Source organism: Oryctolagus cuniculus, chromosome 8 (assembly GCF_051225735.1).
Source record: "Oryctolagus cuniculus isolate XC-2025 breed Fujian yellow rabbit chromosome 8, ASM5122573v1, whole genome shotgun sequence".
In the NCBI taxonomy this organism is placed as follows: domain Eukaryota; kingdom Metazoa; phylum Chordata; class Mammalia; order Lagomorpha; family Leporidae; genus Oryctolagus; species Oryctolagus cuniculus.
In genome coordinates, this window is record NC_142874.1 from 6942656 (window position 1) to 6959786 (window position 17131).

At 40.7% G+C, this 17131-nt stretch overlaps 1 long non-coding RNA gene across 1 annotated transcript in view; it reads left to right on the plus strand.

Moving 5' to 3' along the window:
* The window catches only part of LOC149124815 (uncharacterized), a 49175-nt gene that overhangs the window by 2182 nt on the left and 29862 nt on the right, over positions 1 to 17131 (plus strand). Inside the window, exon 2 of the long non-coding RNA XR_016211551.1 lies at positions 191 to 449. This is a non-coding gene — a long non-coding RNA (uncharacterized LOC149124815). The remainder of the gene's footprint in view (positions 1 to 190; positions 450 to 17131) is intronic.

Below are 17131 nucleotides of genomic sequence, written 5' to 3' on the forward strand. Positions count from 1 at the left end.
TACTACCTCCACAGTTTGAACCTGGAGCGTGTTGTGAAATACGTACAACCCTTCGCACATCTTGATTGCGTGGCCATTCACCGGTGCCTATTTCATGTGTCACAGGCAATCTTAGGTGGAATTGGTTGTTATGCTCTTGACAGCAATTTAGGTATTCCCAAATGCCCATGTGTTCGTCTTGTATTTCTAGGATTAGAGTTGGAGCATAATCTAAAGTTGGAGACTTTGGGAGATGATTAGATTAAGGTGCTGGGATGGAGGCTGCAAGATCCAACCGTGGTGGCTTTATGAAGAAAGACCCATGGATATGGAGGAAAAACTTGCACTCGAGCTCTCTGCTTCCTGGCTTAGCATGCATTTCTCCACAGCTTCTCTGCCAGTGACAACTTCCACTCTCATCAGATGCCAGACCAGTGGAGTTTGAGTTCAAACTCTCATCCAACTAAACTGTGAGTGAAAATAAGCCATTTCCTTTATACATTATATCCTTTTTGGTATTTTAGTTGTATTAATGAAATGATGAAATAATTAACAAAACATATTAATGAATTATCCAGTATCCTTTAGTATTTTAAGTCACAGTACTGTGTACCATGGTTATTCCTGGAATACAATTGGGAAAAAGACTTAAAGCACAGTGGGAAAAAGTAGAGGTTAGCTAACCTACTGGGAATAACAGATCTCTTTAAGAAACTATGGGCTCAGCTTTCTAGAAACACCATATCAGTTATGCCAGCTTTCTCTATCAAATTGTTTTCACTCACTACTCTAAGCACTGTTGATGTAGACAATATGGCTGCCATTTCTTTTTTAATTATTACTATGGCATTTCCTTGTTTCTTTTTCATTCATTTTTTCAGCAATATATAGTAAATGTTTATCATGAACCAAGAATTTTACTAGGCTGTGGGTATACAATGGTGATCAAAATGGTCAGAAATCCCTATTTTCACAGACATTGTATTGTAGTAACTAGAGTAATAAAATGTAGAAGAGTTAGGAATTGTTGATATATAGAGTTACTAAAGTTGTGGTCACCTGAGGTAGTAGTTGAATAATCAATCATGTGCTCAGAGAAGACTCCTTTAAAACTCTAACAGTTCAGCCATTTGCAGCAGTTGTTTGCTTTGTCTAAGTACTTTGTCTAATACTTGGTCTAATACTTTGTCTAAGGTCATTCCAATTTTTTTTTCTCTATCCTCCATCCATTCTTTACATTATTACTTATAACTCTTTAGCATACTACGTGTATACAGAATCTTACAATGTTTACTGACCCCATTAGAATACAAGCACTAAACAGTGATTTTGGTTGGAATGCTTTGTTCGCTGTGGTATCCCTAGGTTGTAGAAAGTGCTTATGCTGTATAGAAGTGATAAATAAATATAAGAGTGAATGAGGGAATGAATATAGGAATTTCAGGCAAAAGGAACAGCAAGTTCAAGGACCGTGAAGTGAGAATGTGTTCAGTGAATTAAATGAGCAATCAAGGGAGAATTGCAGCTATAGTGGAGTGAGTTTGGGAACCAACAGCAGATGATGAAAGTAGAGGAGAGATGGTGTAGGGGAGGGCAGCAGCCAATGCAAGGCTGTTAGGCCACTGTAATGACTTTGGCTTCTACCTCCAGCGAAACAGAAAGCAATTTGGATGGGTCATATTAGTGGCACAACCTCACTATCATTTTCACAGGATCACTCTGACGGTTGTGTTGAGAATTGATTGAAGAGCCAAGGATAGAAGCAGAAAGACCAGTTAGAAGTTTATTTAATAACTGCCTCCTCGATGTTTGCTATTGTCCAATCTCTGTACTTTAACTACCTTGTTGTCCAGAGTCCCATGTCTTCAGTTCAAAGCAGGGAATAATAAAAGAAAACATAAAGTATCATTATAGATAAATGAAGAGAGAAAGATCCTGAAAATTATGTGACACTAATCATGGGCATGAGATCAAACATTTCATACCTAATACTAATTACCCTTAATGCCACAGTCCAAAAATTTCAATGAATGTAAATGTGAAAAGAAGGAACACTTCAAATAACACACAAAAATACTCTGGTAAAATAATAAATAAAAATAATAATAAAAGATCATTCAATCATGTCTGAATATGATATATTTTCTAATCCTGATATAAATTTAATGTTCTCTGGAGGATTTGGGATATTTTCAACATAAAGAAATAAATATTTGAAGAGATAAATGTATTTATCTGATTGGACATTACACAATGTATACATGTATCCAAATACCACATAGTACCCTATACATATGTGTAATTTATATATAACTATTCATTTTTACAGTTTTGAAAAATAAAATTTTTTTAAAAAATGGTAAGATGAAGTTCTTATATTTAGGCAACATGTTTCCTACTCTAAATAAGTTTTCATGGAGAAACTTTTAATGGAAAATTGGTATACTCCTAATTTTGGCAATAATTTTATCCTAAATTGCCATTTCAATGAAATAGTTGCAAGTTGTCATAACCTTAACTGTGACTATAATGAGCATACCAGCAACAAATTCTAACCTGTTTCCATGGACTTGAGGAGTCTTTACTCTCTATGGCCCCCACACACATGCAAACTTACCGTCATTTACCAACCGTAGAGATCACTTAGAAATATTTTGGCAGATATACAATAGTGAACTCTGTTCTTTGTTCTTGTGTGCATGTATTGAGAGTCTTGTATATATTTCTAAAATTTCTTTAGTTATTAATAATCTGGAAACTAAGAGTGACAAACATTTCATCAATGCTCACTCATCATGTGCTAAGCAACATGCCGTATGCATGCTCTCTCTCTCAATGTACTTATTCTCTTTTAAAATTTGCCAAATCTTGTGGGTAATGGGCTATCATAATGGTCATTTTAGAGATGAGAAATCAAGGCCAATGTTCAGTTTCTAGGTTTAAATGGGCTGTACGTACTTCCCTGAGATTCAGACCCTGGTTCTATAAGGTAGACATTACCTGGAGTCCCAGGGGGCTGTGGTCAGATGCAAGCTGAACTTGAGTGATCTGAAGGCTTGGCTGGGCTGGCCATTCACGCTGACTCGACTTCTGGCAGAACAGAGGATGACAACTTAGAGAACAGGTTTAGCTGGGTCTGTTGATGATTTAAAAGGGTCCTGTAAGACTCCCCTTCTCTGCATCCTTGCAGCCTTTGCTATTTTTTGTCTTTTTGACAATAGCCGTTCTAACTGCAGTACATCTCCTCCTGGCTTTGATTTGCATTTCCCTGTGACTACCAGTATTTTAAAATACATGTTTCTTGGCCATTGTTACTGCTTTCTTTGAAGAATGTCTGTTCATTCAGATCATTGTCCTATTTTATAATTGGATTTTTTTTTGTTATTGTAGAGCTTTTTGAGTTCCTTATGTATTCTTTATTATGTATGTCTGTTGGAGAATGCTATTTTTTAAATTTTATCACATATTCCGTATATCCAGATTTAGGAACATAGTGACTCTTCCCCCCTACACTCCCTCCCACTCCCACTCCAACCCTTCCTCCTCCTCCCTCTCATGTATTTCTTGATATTAGTACTTTGTCAGATGGATAACTGGCAACTGTCTGCCCACATACTCTAGATTGTCTTCTAAGTCTGCTAATCATTTCCTTTCTGTGCAGAATATTCTTAGTTTAATGAATGAAATCTCATTTGTCTGGTTTTGCTTTTATTGCCTGTCATGTGTGTCTTATCACAGAGTATCCCATACATATATATATATATAATTAATGTAACAAAGATAATTTGTGAAAAAGGAAATTAAAAATAAGTTTATTGTGATGTGAAGAAACTTTTAAACTTGTGTATAGTTTTTCCATGATACATATTTTCATGAACATGATTATTTTTGCACCGAAATAAACTTAATTCCATTTCTTACAAGTTTATTAAATTTTCATCATATATGGCCATTCCATGATACTGGATTTTTCAGAACTGGGATTCTGAGTGTACAGTTCTCAGCTCAAAACCAGGTCTTCCTGGAACCCACCTGGAAGCTATAAAAAATTCCCAAAACATCGCTGTCTTACTACACCATACAACAAATCAGTAAAGCCAACCAAGGTCAAGGAGAGAGAAATTAGATTTCTCCTCTTGATGGAGGATATGGATTAAAGAATCCATTTGGGAATAGAGTGATGAAAGTCATGATGGCTATATGTAGGGATGCAATATACTTTTTAAATCAAATCATTGTCACAATACTATTGATAGTTTCAGTTGTATTTGAAAGCAATTGATAGATTATGAAATGAAGTACTACATGAAAAGCTTAATGCAACGAAAGACGTTCATGCAACTTGTGATATTTCTTCTTTTAAAGGACACATATGAAGCGGACATTTGGTGCAGCACTTAGAATGCTGTTTGGGTTTTTCCCACATGAGATCATCGATAGCCTGGATTCAAGACCCAGTGATAAATTCTGCCCTGTTTCAGTAAGGTTGAGCAGCCTTAACTCCCTATGGTTATAAGGTTTGATAAAAGGGCTTTGGTTAAAAACAAACAAACCTGCTAATGTGCACCCTGAGAGGCAGCAGGCAATGATTCATACGGTTATGTCCCTGCCAGACACCTTGGAGGCCTAGATTGAATTGCAAGCTCCAGGCTTCTGCCTGGCCCAGCCACACCTGTTGTGGGAATTTGGGAGTGTATCAGTGGATGGGAAATCTCTGTCTGCCCCTCTATCTTTGCCTTTAGAGAAATTTTCAAAAATTTCATAGAAGGGACAGGAGTTCAGATTTTGAGAAGAAAGCAAAAACAAAAAACGTGTTGATTTAACATAACCAAGAGTTTCTATCTGTTGTTTAGACATGAGACACCTTAAAGCAAGTGTTGTGGAATGCATTTATGTCTGTTTTTTAAATAACAGCCTGATAGTAAACTTGGCATTTCTGGACTTAATAGAGGAAAATATTTTTACATTAAAGACGAATTAAATTCACTCGCTTTATAGAATAAATTAATTATAGTAATTTGAGTTGTTTCCATTCAAAGACAGTGGTATAGAAAGGGTGACTTCAGTATGGATTTAAATGGATGAACCTCCTTTTATGGAGGTTAACTATTGAAAGGAACTTTTTTTTTAGTGGGATATATTTGCTAGAGATGCCATAATAAGGTACCAAAAACTGAGTGATTTCGACAACTGAAATTCTTCGTCTCATAGTCTCACTGTTCTTTCAACTGGACGCCTGGGAAGGTGTCAACAATTCTGGTTCTTTTTAAGATTTATTTATTTATTTGAGAGGCAGAGTTTCAGACAGAGAGAGATCTTCCATGCACTGGTTTTCTCTCCAGATGGCCACAACGGCCAGCTGGAGCTAGGCTGATCCGCAGGCAGGAGCTTCTACCCAGTTCTCCCATGTCAGTGCAGGGGCCCAAGGGCTTGGGCCATCTTCCACTGCTTTCCCAGGCCATCAAGCAAGGAGCTGGACAGGAAGTGGAGCAGCCAAAAATCAAAGTGACTTCTATATGGGATGCCTGCACAGTAGGCAGAAGCTTAATCCACTATGCCACAGCGCTGGCTCCAAGGTTGGTTCTTTCTCAGGACTACGAGGAAGAAACTGTTCCAAGGACCTACTCCACACCTGTTCACTTCTGGAGGTTAGCTCGCCAGCCTCGGGCCATTTTGGCCTGTAGAAACATTCGCCTCATTTCTGTCCTCATCTTTTTACACCATTCTTCACAGAGTGTGTGTCTCTTTTCCAAAGTTCACTTTTATTAGTCATATTGGATTAGGGCACTCTCCAAGGCCCACTGAAAAATTTTAGTAGAACTGTTTACTTGACAATCTACTTATTTTTAGATTTTAAGTTTCTTGTAAAATCAGTGCTGCTGATTTTGTGGGAGATTGAGTTTCTGTTATTTGGTCATCTCTTTAGACAGTTATATCCTACACTTTTATGTTCACATAATCAGTAGCTCAAGCATTTTGTGAGGAGGAGGTCCTACGGTAGTTTGTACCTTGTTTTATAAAATATATCAGTGTATTTATAATATATAAAGGAACAGGTATAATATATGAGATTCAACACAAACCCTGTTACGTAGCAATAGAGGGTGAAAGTGTATGTCTCAGAATGAGGTCTGGAAATGCATATACCCACGGCACAGAATTTCAAACAGGAAATTCTCGTTTCTTTCCTTCCCTCCTGCCTCCTTCCCTTCTACTTTGATTGGAGAATAAAAAAAAAATGATCTCACACTCTAAAGAAAAATTGGCTATTCTTTATTTATGGTAACCAATAGCCACCTAAATTCATTCCTTGATCAATAACGCTTCTTTACAGTGAACACACTTCTTTAGTCTACGCATCAGTGATAGTCCCATACTTTGGAAGCCAGGCAGCCAGGAAAAGACTTCAATAAACATACCCCTCATGCCAACCAATCAACTAGTACATTCTAGCACCAGCCAAGCTTCCACACAGAGTTAGCCTTTGCAATTTTTTAAAGATTTATTTATTTATTTGACAAGCAAAGTTAAAGAGAGAGGGAGAGAGAAATCTCCCATCCACTGGTTCCCTCCAGGCTGACCCAAAGCAGGGAGCCAGGAGCCTCCTCTGAGTCTCCCATGTGGGTACAAGAGCCCAAGTACTTGGGCCATCCTCCACTGCTGTCCCAGGCCATAGCAGAGAAGAGCTGGATAGGAAGTGGAGCAGCCGGGCCTTGAACCAGTGCCCATATGGGATGCCGGTGCTTCAGGCCAGGGTGTTAACCCAGGCCCGTCGTCAGGGCGCTGGATGGAAAATGGAGCAGCAGACACCTGAACTGGTGCCTGCATATACACCAGCATCATATGCATCAGCCTCAGCTTTTATGCCACCGCAGCAGCCTGGCCTTTGCAGTTTTCACTATTCCTGGGCTTCACATTTCCCCCAAACCCTGTGTAGGGTCAGTAGTACTCTCCACCCTAGAGTGACTCTGTCTGACCAGTCTAACTTTCTCTTTTTTTTTTTTTTCTTTTTGACAGGCAGAGTGGACAGTGAGAGAGAGTGACAGAGAGAAAGGTCTTCCTTTGCTGTTGGTTCACCCTCCAATGGCCCCCGCGGCCGGTGCATTGCGCTGATCTGAAGCCAGGAGCCAGGTGCTTCTCCTGGTCTTCCATGGGGTGCAGGGCCCAAGCACTTGGGCCATCCTCCACTGCACTCCCTGGCCACAGCAGAGAGCTGGCCTGGAAGGGGGGCAACTGGGACAGAATCCAGTGCCCCCTAGCTTTCTCTCAATATGCCTCGTAATAAGTTCAACGCTGTCTTTTGGTTTCAGATATTAAGTAATATTTTATCATTCATTATCAGATTGAACTAAATATATTAAATATTTATCAACAAGAATATATTAATGGCCCTTCAGTCAGTAAGTGGTAGTTTATATACTAAATCAATGCAAAGGATCATATTGTCAACTTGTGTGCAAAAGAAAGAAAAGGCTTTACCCGATATTAGCCTTATTAACAATTCCCAGGGTTTAAGCCATCCTGAGACCCATATGGAGGACAGATTCTTGAGTTTCAGTCTCTGTTTGGGCAAACGTGTAATGCCCATCTGTAATATCCATGCCTGTGCTATTTACACAGGATAGAACCTTCTGGCCAAGAGGAGCAGGGCTGTGAAACTGAAGAAAGAGGAAAAATGTAAGATTACACGGAATGCAGTTTATTGGAGGGAGGACCCAAAGACAAAACCATGGTGTTGTGGCTGAGGGTTGGCTACTAGACATGCGATTTCTGCCCAAGGCACAAGAAAAAGTGTTTTATAGACAAAGGTGGTCATGGCTAATCAGAATGCACTTGGCCATCTTTAAGAAATTGTAACATTGCAGGTATTAGAAAAGGGACATTGCAGGATATGGGCCAGCAAGGCTAGTCTGATAGGAGCTAAAGGAAATCACTAAGATAACCCTAGGCTTGGGATGACTGTCAGGGTTACCTAAAGGGCAAGGTGGGGGTTGTATCCAAAGAGGCCTTGGTATGCTGACCTGAATCCCTACACTGTCATGACACCTTTTCATTTTATGCACAGTTACTTTATACACAGATTGTTTTCCAGGGAACTGACATTCATAGATTCCAGGTTTGCTTACCTTAAATGATTCAGGACAACTGAGCCCTCCACAGATAAGAACATTTTATCTAGCAAATAAAATTTTGGTTGGCCATATCCGTCTACTACATTGCCATGGATAGTGGGGACAAAGTGTATACTGACCTGATACTTCCTGTGTTCTTGAAAATTATCAATGAAAATGTAATTAACATTTTGGAATAATAATTAAATGGTAGAGTGGTATTTGGTACAGCGGTTAAGTCATTGTTTGAGATGTTTGCAACCCATATTAGAGTGCCTGGTTTGAGTCCTGGCTGCTCAATTTCCAATCCAGCTACTTGCTAATGTGCACCTTTGGAGGGAGCAGGTGATAGTACAAGTATGTGGGTCTCTGCCATCCAAATGGGAGACCAAGACTGGGTTCCTGGCTTCTGCCTGGTACAGCCCTGTCTGTTGGAGGAAATTGGTGGGTACATCAGCACATAGAGGTTCTGTCTCTGTTCTATCTGTCTGCCCTTCAAATAAAATGAAAATTAATAAAAATTTTAAAATTAATATTTAAATGGTAAAATTTTCTTTTAGGATTAGGGCAGAGGCTTTACTTCATAGCTCTTATTATTATTAACATTAGTATTTAAAGATGAACTCCAATATAGAAATAAAATTATTGCCTCAAGGGCACTGAGACATTCCTCTGGTTTCCCTGACAATATTTAAATCAGAATGCAACATAAAATTTTTCTGATAACACTATAACACTAAATGCCTTGAAACTTAACCTAATGTATAAGTGTGAGACATGATAAAATTATTATTTGACACATTGTCTAGAAGAGAAGTCTGGTAAACTTGACTTTTTACCCTCAATCAGGAGTCAGCATTGCCTGAGCTCACACAGACACCACTGCATTAACTTCCTGTATCTTACCACAGTGTTATCCCAATTTGTCTGAATTAGCTCATTCAAGACCAAGGAGAACATAAAAGTGGATTCTCGCATCAGAGATGTCAAGTGTAGTAGATTATTTCCAAAATGAAAGCTAACAATTTCTTCCCTCTAAGCACATGTCACTTATCATACCAATAGGAGAGGTCTAATTCCAATTTCCTCTCATTAATCAGGGAAGGAAAACTCATCCTTTGTCCGTTGATTCACTCCCCAATGGCCGCTGCGGCCGGTGCACCGTGCTAATCCGAAGCCAGGAGCCAGGTGCCTCTCCTGGTCTCCCATGCGGGTGCAGGGCCCAAGCACTTGGGCCATCCTCCACTGCACTCCCGGGCCACAGCAGAGAGCTGGCCTGGAAGAGGGGCAACCGGGACAGAATCAGGCACCCCGACTGGGACTAGAACCCAGTGTGCTGGTGCTGCAGGCGGAGAATTAGCTTATTGAGCCGAGGCGCCGGCCCAGAAGAATTCTTATAATTTCTTCCTGAGTCTCTTAGAACTATTCATCTGGGGATGCTACCTCTTGGGAGCCCAGATGTTGCGGTTTGAGAAGTCCACAGGGACAGTGTGTGTGTAGGTGTTTCAAGGGCAGCCTGTGATGGTCTGCTCAAGCTGCCGTAACAAGAGAGCCCAGATTAATTGGCTTAAACAAAGAAAACTGCTGAATTCTGAGATCAAGGTGCCAACACAGTTGAGCTCTGCTGAGGACGCGTTTCCTGGCTTGCAAAGGTTTTCTTCTTATCATGCCCCCCCTTGCAGGGAGAAAGAAAGAGAAAGAGAGAAAGTTCTCTGATGTTTCTCCAAGGACACCAATTCCCATTAGACTTGGTCCCCACTCTCGTGTGGTTAACTCCCAAAGGCTCTTCCTCTAAATACCATTGCAAGCTGGTGCTTAGGGCTTCCATACCTTCTGCCAATAACACAGTCCTACGTGAGCCAGCACTACCATCCAGCCATGTGAATGAGTAATCCTCACACGGAGCCCAGTGGGACTGCAGACGACTGTAGTCACAACCGACATTTCACTGCTGCTGCATGAGGAATTCCAAGGTAGAAACTCTCAACCAATTGCAATTAATACACTCGTCCATGAATGATAACAAATTACTGTTAGAGGACACTCAGCTTTGAGCTGGCTTACGATGCAAGGACGGCTCATCTGAATGGAAATTAGCATCAACAGCCCAGGAGCTGCCACAACAAAAACCAGGACGTGTGGCATTGTGGTGCCAGGAGACAGCAGATGTGCAGGTTCCTTAAGGAGAGTGCAAGCAAGGGCTGGGTGATTAGATTGTATAACTGGAGAATGCAGCAAATGCAGGATGGATTTCATATTAGGGCTCGATATGTGGCAAAACCATTGACTGCAGTAATATTGACAATAAAATATGACCAATAAAATGGTAGATTAGATGGAGATTTCCAAACAGAATGTTGAAAATTAACTTTTTAAAATCATGTATGGTAAAATGGGGACATCAAGAAATAATGAGGCCGGCGCCGTGGCTCACTAGGCTAATCCTCCACCTTGCGGCGCCAGCACTCCAGGTTCTAGTCCCGCTCAGGGTGCCGGATTCTGTCCCGGTTGCCCCTCTTCCAGGCCAGTTCTCTGCTATGGCCAGGGGGTGCAGTGGAGGATGGCCCAAGTGCTTGGGCCCTGCACCCCATGGGAGACCAGGAGAAGCACCTGGCTCCTAGCTTCGGATCAGCGCGATGTGCTGGCTGCAGCGCGCTGGCCGCGGCAGCCATTGGAGAGTGAACCAACGGCAAAAAGGAAGACCTTTCTCTCTGTCTCTCTCTCTCACTGTCCACTCTGCCTGTCAAAAAAAAAATAATAATGAAAGAAGAATAGTTCAGAATTTAGAGAGATACAATGGCGTTAGAACCTGCCTGGATCAAACATACAAATTCTGAGTCTTCCAAGATATCAAAGAATAAAACCAAAATTTTCAAACTAAGAAATGGACTCATTCTTTGTGTTCCTTTTCCTGTTCAAATTATTTTCATGTTCCATTTTTTTCAATCACTAACTCCAGCACCTTAAATTTTTACAAGCAATTTTGACAAGTTTTTGTTGAGCAAAGTTGGATATTTTTAAAATAATCTCTGTACTGTGGCGTTTACTAGAATGGAATTAGATATTTAAAATATTATTAGAGATGAAATGAGGAAGCTAATTTGGGGCAGAGATTCATTAGGAGACCTGGGCTGTTCGAACCATACGTGTTCCAAAGAACGGTTTCACCCTTGATCTGCTCCTTGGACGTAACCTCTAGGAATATCCAGCCTGTTTCCTTGGAGGCCTGAGTCATGCCAACATTGCTCATGCCACCAGTGTGACTTCTGCTGTGGATGTTTTATCCAGATCATGGTGTCAGCCTGACCTCTGGATGATGTGAAGACTAAATAACAAAACTCAGCTAGAGGGGCGCTGCTGATGACCTGGATTTGAGCGACTTGTCAGTCAAATGTTGTTTGTGACGGTCACCACAATTTTCTGGGCCTCAACTTCTTGTATGTAAATGAGGATATGAATAGTTACTCTAGATATGTCATACAATCGTCATGAAAGCCCACATATGATATTGGGAAGGATGTACTGCCATTACAGTGTGTGGCTCTACACATTTGTCAATGCCTGTGTTGTAATTTCTGAATCCCTCTTCCAACTCTGTGACCCCGGCTACCACCACCTCCACAACCAGCTCAGTCTGTTACTATTAAAGATCAGACTTGGGGCAAAAAGTACAAAGAAGGACATTGCTCTGGGCTTGCTTTAACGAAAATCACATGTAAAACTGATCTTCACCTTTTCCCTTCAAAATTAGAGAAATGACATTAATTGGAGAAGCTATTATTATTAGCCATATTCTTGAATGAATTGTATAGCCACCAGTATTTTTTTCAGAAGGAGAAATAATTTCTACTAGAAAGTGTTTAATGCAGTTTGTATTTTATTATCTACAGTCTATACTGAAAATATCATGGCTGAAATTGTTTTTGGTCAAAGCATTCTTTCTTCAGCAAGAGAGAGAAACTCAAAGACAATCTAATCTGGTGCATATTGTTTATTTGTCTCAGATGGTTGTGGATAAAGAAAAAGCAAAAATATTTTAGAGAACAAGAATTCCTCAAGGAATCATGGAAAATAGGTGTTGTCTAAAATGAAAAGAACCACCTCATTGTTCCTTACACTTCACTTGAGGATTGTACGCACTGTTAATTTATTCATTGAATTCTGGTTCTAAATGCTCCAGTGGAATCAAGACCGCTTTTCTCAATGGGTAGGAAAAATGCCACAGGGTTTTCAAATCAGAATTCATGTTGATAATTCTGAGAGCAAAGGCTTGTCTCGTAGAACGGGAAGATTAACTCTGCGTGTAATTCTGTCCCTCACTTTTTTATAAAAAAGTTTGGCATTAACACAGAATGTGTTTTGTTGACTCATGGTGTGCCATATTAGTTAAATTAAACATCAAACATCTGTCTAACTTGAAGATTCCAACATGAGTATGTTGGCAGTCTCTGTAAAACTTGAGCCGCTAAGGGCCCTCAATCAGTCAAAAGGATAGAGCTGCTGTAATGGCAAACTCAGCAAGCAATTACATCAAAGGATTTAAAATCTATTTCAGTGATGCCTTCTGGATAATGACATTGATCTCAGCACTCCCCTTGCAGATTTCCTGGTATCGCAAAGCAGGGTTCTTCATGGTTCACATTTAGAAAAACACCATTCACTATTTATTTTTATGCGAACATTGTTCAGTTCCCTGGAATACACCTACACAGCTATTTCTAGAAAGCTAATCGGCTTTTATTCATAAAGCCCAAATTCATGTTAGGTACATAAATCTTTCTTTGTTCCCTTCTGTCACACCAGTTTTGCCGAAGTGTTGTAAGTAATGAGAGTACTATCTTTTACATTCATTGTTTTTTTTAAAAAAACATTCAACACTATAATTAGATCAATCAATCGATCCATATTTGATCTTTTCTTATATTTGCGTTTTCACACAGTTTACTTATCTTTAGTGGTTGATATGTATAAATGAAATTATTGCAGCTGAGAATATTTCAAATGACAAGAAATTGTATAACTTAATCCCTCATACACACTTTCCTTTATTTAAGGGTGAGGTGTTGGTCAGGGAGCAGATTTGTTTGGGGATATTTGTGAATCATTTAAGTGGGTTTACTGCTGGTCATGTAGTTTTTTTTTTTCTTTTTTAAGAAAACATTTGTTCTAGTAAAGAAGTACCTGAATGTATTTTCAGTATAGTTATTAGGAAAATCAAAGATAGTTTCCTGGTTTTGTTTCCTCGTCTCTCTTTTCTTTTTTAAAGATTTATTTATTTGAAAGGTAGATTTAAAGAGGGAGAGACGCAGAGAGATACCTTCCACATGCAAGTTCGCTCTCCAAATGGCTGCAATAGGCCAGCGCTGGGCCAGGCTGAAGGCAGGCAGACACATTAGCAGGGAGCTGGATGGAAAGTGGAGCAGTTGAGGCTAGCACCTGTGCCCATCTGGGATGCAGACCCTGCAGGCCATGGCTTAACCCGCTGGTGCACAGTGCTGGCCCCTCTTCTTCTATTCTAAAGTAAATCTTTGCAGCTGGTGTCATGGTGCCGTGGGGTAAGACACCATGTGTGACACCAGCATCCTAAAGAGACACTGGTTCCAATCCCAGCTGGTCCACTTCTGATCCAGCTCCCTACTTATGTGCTGGGAAAACAACAGAACACGGCCCAAGGGCTTGGGTCCCTACACCCATACTAGAGACCAAGTGGAGTGGCAGGATCCTGGCTACAGCATGAGCCAGTTCCAGTCACTGTGGGCATTTCAAGAGTGAATCAGGGCCGGCTCTGCGGCTCACTAAGCTAATCCTCCGCCTTGCACCACCGGCACATCGGGTTCTAGTCCCGGTCGGGGCGCCATATTCTGTCCCGGTTGCCCCTCTTCCAGGCCAGTTCTCTGCTGTGGCCCGGGAGTGCAGTGGAGGATGGCCCAAGTGCTTGGGCCCTGCACCCCATGGGAGACCAGGAGAAGCACCTGGCTCCTGCCATCGGATCAGCGCAGCGCACCAGCCGCAGCAACCATTGGAGGGTGAACCAACAGCAAAGGAAGACCTTTCTCTCTGTCTCTCTCTCTCACTGTCCACTCTGCCTGTCAAAAAAAAATAATAATAATAAAAAAAAGAGTGAATCAGTGGATCCAAGATCTCTCTCTCTCTCCCCCTCTTTCTGTAACTCTCCCTTTCATATACATAAAATAAATCTTGAAAACATAAACTTTCAATTAAAATTCTGCAGGTCTAGTTTAAAGATTAAATATTTTTGATTTATATAAAATTTCTATATGAGATAATTTGGTTATTTATTATTTATTCTCTGAATCTGGAACCTACTCTATGCCAGGAAACTCTTTGTGTCATTACTTAAGAGTAGTGTAAAAGTTGCATTGTTAAATATCTTTGTATTGGGGCTGGCGCTGTGGTGTCATGGGCTAAGCTTCCGCCTTTGGTATCAGCATCCCATATGGGCGCCTGTTCATGTCCTGGCTGCTCCTGTTCTGATCCAGCTCTCTGCTATGGCCTGGGAAAGCAGTAGAAAATGGCCCGAGTGTTTGAGCCCTTTTACCCATGTCGGAGATATGAAAGAAGCCCCTGGCATCTGGTTTCAGATTGGCCTAGCTCTGGCTGTTGTGGCCACATGGGGAATACACCAGTGACTGGAAGACCTTTCTCTCTGTCTTTCCCTCTCCCAGTCTGTAACTGCACCTCTCAAACAATAATCTGTAAAAAAAAATGAACCTCTTTGTATCATCGTCTGAATGTGCTGACTTTCAATCTTAAACACTCATTTGGCACCACATCTTTCAGTTTTCTGCCCGATGTTTCTCACCTTTACAGTCAGATAGTTCAACATTGTTCTCAAAAAATATTTCCTATTGTGAATTGAGCTGTAATAAACATTAGGGTGCAGACCTCTTTTTTGTTTGCCAATTTAAATTCCTTTGGGTAAATTCCAAGGAGTGGGATGGCTGGGTCGAACGGTAGGGTTATCTTCAGGTTTCTGAGGAATCTCCAGACTGACTTCCATAGTGGCTTGACCAGTTTGCATTCCCACCAACAGTGGGTTAGTGTTACAGCTCAATTCACAATAGCTAAGACCTGGAACCAACCTAAATGCTCATCAACGATAGACTGGATAAAGAAATTATGGGATATGTACTCTTTAGAATACTATACCGCAGTAAGAAACAACGAAATCCAGTCATTTGCAACAAAATGGAGGAATCTGGAACACATCATGCTGAGTGAAATAAGCCAGTCCCAAAGGGACAAATACCATATGTTCTCCCTGATCGGTGATGACTGACTGAACACCAAGAGGGAAACCTGTGGGAGTGAGGTGGACACTATGGGAAATGGTGGCTTGATCAGCATAGCCCTGACTGTTAATGAACAACTAAATACATTATCCCTCTTAGTAGTTTTTTTATCTGTTCTACTTAATATGACTGGTTTAGATCTGTAATTGATGCACAGTTATTCTTAAGTGTTGAAAATTAACTGAAATGTGATCCCTGTTGAACATGGTGGTGGGAATGGGAGAGGGAAGAGATGTATAATTTGGGACATGCTCAGGCTGACTTGCCCCAAGTGGTGGAGTTGGAAGCATACCAGGGGATTCCAATTCAATCCCATCGAGGTGGCATGTACCAATGCCATCTCACTGTTCCAGGTGAGCAGTTTCAGTTCACAGTTGGTCATGGTGAAGGGACTGGGAGTCAAAGGGAGCACATAGACAAGTCTAGTACCTGCTAACGCTAACTGATGGAGTAAATAAAGGGGAGAGTGATCCAACATGGGAAGTGAGATACTCAGCAGACTCATAGAATGGCAGATGTCCTAAATAGCACTCTGGCCTCAGAATCAGCCCTAAAGGCATTCGGAGCTGGCTGAAAAGCTCACGAGAGTATTTCAGGCATGGAAAGCCAAGACACTCTGGCAAAAGATCTCTGCGAGTGAGATCCCAGTGGAAAGAACAGGTCATCAAAGAAGGAGGTACCTTTCTCTGAAGGGAGGAGAGAACCTCCACTTTGACTATGACCTTGTCTAAACAAGATAAGAGTCGGAGAACTCAGAGGGCTTCCATAGCCTTGGAAACTCATGACTGGAGCATAGGGAGATTACTGATGCCATAGACAGGAGTGTCAATTGGTAAAGTCAACAACAGGAGTCACTGTGCACTTACTCCTCATGTAGGATCTCTATCCTTAATGTGCTGTACATTGAGATTTAATGCTGTAACGAGTACTCAAACAATATATTTCACTTTGTGTTTCTATGGGGGTGCAAACTGTTGAAATCCTTACTTAATGCATACTAAACTGATCCTCTGTAAAAAAAAAAAAAAAAATTATCAATTCCCAACTTGACTCTCACTGGGATTAAACATGACAATAGGTCTGCTCTGATTTCATCATCATTTAAAAAAATCATCTATTATTTTTTACTTTATGTTTCTGTGTGGGAGCAAACTGTTGAAATCCATACTTAATGTATACTAAGCTGATCTTCTGTATATTAAGATAATCGAAAATGAATCTTGATGTGAATGGAAGGGGAGAGGGAGTGGGAAAGGGGAGGGTTGTGGGTGGGAGGGACGGTATGGGGGGGAAGCCATTGTAATCCATAAGTCGTACTTTGGAAATTTATATGCATTAAATAAAAGTCTAAAAAAAAAAAGAACTTTAAATAAAAAAAAAAATATTTCCATTTCTTACCTCCAATTCATTCCTCTACCTTGAACTCAACTTCTAGGAAAAAGATGATTTGGGGTGGATATGATATCTCCCACCTGGAGGTACACTTTGGAATTTGGGACTTGTGGCTTCACGACAAAGCTTGCCACTAAGCCTGATCCAGTAACATCTTACAACTCTGTAGTCTAATAATGCACACTTTGGGGTGATAACTCGGATGTATTCACTATCAATGTGGAAACGTAAATTTGTCAGCGGCCCATCCAACAAAGTGGCTAGTCTGACCCCAGCCATAAATCAATTCTACATGGAAAATACTACTTACCTATTCAGGAGAAATTTATACTGCAA